Here is a 3,483-nt window from a genome sequence, read left to right as displayed (position 1 = left end):
GGGAAGTATTACATTAAAATAACATTCGCTTTATAGCCCCTCTTTTACGAGTTTTTTGATAGGTTTTGCCAATTGTACGATAAGATTTCAATTTCCTTCACACACATATCTATTCTGCGTGTTTTATTTTACTCCTTCATTTTATGGTCTACAAAGAGTAGACATGTTTCATAATTAGAACGTAAAACAAAAACACGTTTAGTTTTCATTATGTTCATTTATTTAAACGCTTATGTAGCTACTTCTTATATAATAATCTTATGTACAATCTATAGTACCTACCTATAGGAAAGCAACTGTGTGTTGTTTAATAATGTAAAACAAATGTTACAACAACACAGTACCCACACACCAACACCACTCGCACATTTCAATGTATATATACATATAAAATATTGACATTCGTTATATTATTAGTAAAATCAATATCATGCGGGGTTTGAAACTTCCAACTTTGAGATGAATTTTAATTCTAAGGGAGACGTGCCATTGTGCGTAGGTACATTGATTCATTATAATTTTTATATATCAGCATCCTCAACAACAAAATTATATGTCTCTCTGCTGAACACAGGTCTGTTCTAAAAAGAAAGTTTAGGCCAAAGATAGATTTAGAATTAGAGTGAATGAGTTCGTCCAAGTAAGTACTGCCGCCATGTTCAAATTACTGCTTGGCGGCCATTGACTTACAATTATATGGACGTCGGGTCCGCGCTAAAAAGTGTCCGCACTTGTAAGGCGCTAAAATCGTATACAGAGCGCGACACTCCACTTTAGTCTTCATTTGTTCTACTGACAGCGCGATACTGCGATGACATAACAATTTAAATTTCGAATAGGTTGACTTGGGACATTTTTTTCGTGGTTTTTGTATTAGACCCGTCGTCCATTTATTTGTAAGTCAATGTTGGCGGCAGACGTTTTTACAGCATCTCTGCTGCGGAGAGTGTCCACTCTCGTTACTTTTTAGTTTTCACTAAAAGACTTTTTCTTTTTCCCGAGCTTTAGATACCGCACCACGACTCCCACGTTGACGGTCACATTGCATTGACTGAACGACAACAAGGCTGTCGGCGAGCCGTTTACGCGCTAAAACGGCTTTAATATTTGAATATAGTTTTCATTTATTCATTACGAAACTTGTATGTTAATATATAACATCATTATACGTTACTATTTACAATGGTCGTGAATTCTGTTATGTTCGGCTGTTTATTATCATCTAAATGGGATAAAGAGAGAAGTTCCTTTCGTTATCCGAAAGATGAAACGAAGTAAGTAAAAGACACTTATGTCTGAGACTCATTTTGTTATTGTTTTCTTCATTTATTTAGTGCAGAATAATATTATAATACAGATTTATTATATCAATATAATGAGACGCCATAAGTTCGTAAGCTAGTAGACAAGGGTTCTTGAATTTTTAATTTGTATTGCCAATAAATAAAATATAGTGAATATACCTAAATATTAACTAGGTAATGATAAACTTGGACACGCAATTTCAAATACCTTGGTTACCGTATTTAAACGTACCTGTCCAAAATATAACATTTTAAGTGCTTTTAAAATATGTTTTTTAAATAAATCTTCAATATTATTCTACTTAGTGAATTCGAAAAGATTCGATTCGATTGAAGTGATTCGCGTTAGAATTTTCACTATGTTGCCGCTCTGACCACGTAACGTAATAGTACGAGAACTGACGAGTAACCCTGCCACTTCATGCACACATTTGCGCGTGTGCAAATAGCGCCTTGCTGTATGTAGTAATAGTAGTAGTAGGTAGGTAACTTTCGACCGTTGTACGAAGTGTCCGGGGTGGGTTGCAGGCCCCCCCGCTTAACAGAGTCGGTTCCTGAGGTAGCTGCGCGGTGCGGGAGGAGTGACAGATTACGTAACAGTTACGTCGCGCTGTACACGGGATAATTTGAACAAGATTTTTCTGACGATATTGAATAGCAAGTTGGTTGAAAAAAGTAGCTACTAAATTGATCAATTGTTGTTATGTGAAACAATTATAAAAAAACTATTTCATTGATAATTGAAATGAATAGACAAGCCATTTGGCACTCGTTCTAGTCTAGTGGAAAATAAATGAAATAATAAGATTATCTGTCTAAGTGTTAATCTGTTCACCATTATATTTAAATTGTACAATAACATTTCCAATTAACAATATTCCCTCTCCTACCGATCGGACTTCCGATCGGAAGACAGGGAAAAACCCGGTCTGGCTAACCTGCAGTTACTTTTTTGGCGTGGTAGCCCAATGTTTGGATATACCATCTCTCAAGCAGAGGGTCGTGGGTTTGAATCCGGGTATTCGAATCCTGCCTTTAAGCTTTCGGAATTTAGCGAAATTTAAATTAACCATGAGCTTTTCGGTGAAAGAAACCATGGTGAGGAAACCTATACATATCTGCAAAGCAAGTTAATGGTGTGAATTACAATGGGAATTACAGCCCAAGTCTTCCCATTGTAAGAGGACGCTTGTGTCCAGCAGTGGGACTATACGAGGTCAATTGTAGAATACTAATAACCTCGTAGGCTATATTACTAACATCATAAACAACAACTTTTGTTCCATGACTCCTTACAAAATAAACTTTTAAGTTTTTGTTGCACTATCTGACTCTTTTTAGATCTATATTTGGACGTAGATAAGCAAAAAGGATCCAACCCACAAAATTATCAAAAAATGAGTTATATGTACCAAACGGTTCCTAAAGTCTAACCTCTTACTAACATAAATAAATATCTCTGGAGTTCCATGACATTATAACTTTTGAAAATAAACCAAGAGTGAAAAAGAAACACTTTTAATAAAACTGCCATCTTTCGAAAGTGACTGTATGTGCATTGATACCTTTTGTTTATAGGAATGAAACTATTTTACTGACGGTCACGGTCAGTCAACCGTGACCATGGGACCTGTAAAGGGCCCGAAACGTCGGTTTGTTTGAAAAAACAAATATACGCGATTTAAATCCGGAAAAATAGTTTCATTCCTATGTATAACAATCGCGAAAACCTAAGAACTCGATATGTACACCAGTACGGACTGGATGTTGCAAATAAAATCCGGCGGTTTGAAGACCTCAAGAACAAACGTGCGCGCGCCCTAGCTGCATTAACTTTTCTCAAAAAGTGCCGCGACAATAACATAGTTCCAACATGCGTTAAAATAACTCCGCGAAGAGTCAACCGTGACCATGGGACCTGTAAAGGACCCGAAACGTCGGTTTGTTTGAAAAAACAAATATACCTTTTGTTTAATTACGTCCATTTGTTAGTGAGGTTATAAGTTCATACCCACGTGCAAACGTCATTCCCGACGACTTCCACCGCGCTGCTCCTATGCTGCGTTCTGCATCAGACATCGGGTATATAACCACAAATAGAGACGAAATAAGGGCCATCACTGGCATTCTGTCAGTCAGAAGATGGTACTGATATCACTTTTAAATATCAATTCTCGTT

The sequence above is a fragment of the Hyposmocoma kahamanoa genome, unplaced genomic scaffold (genome assembly GCF_003589595.1).
Source record: "Hyposmocoma kahamanoa isolate Upper Pololo Valley unplaced genomic scaffold, ASM358959v1 116, whole genome shotgun sequence".
In the NCBI taxonomy this organism is placed as follows: Eukaryota; Metazoa; Arthropoda; class Insecta; order Lepidoptera; family Cosmopterigidae; genus Hyposmocoma; species Hyposmocoma kahamanoa.
The sequence above is the reverse complement of the archived record's forward strand: the minus strand, read 5'-3'. Positions refer to the sequence as shown.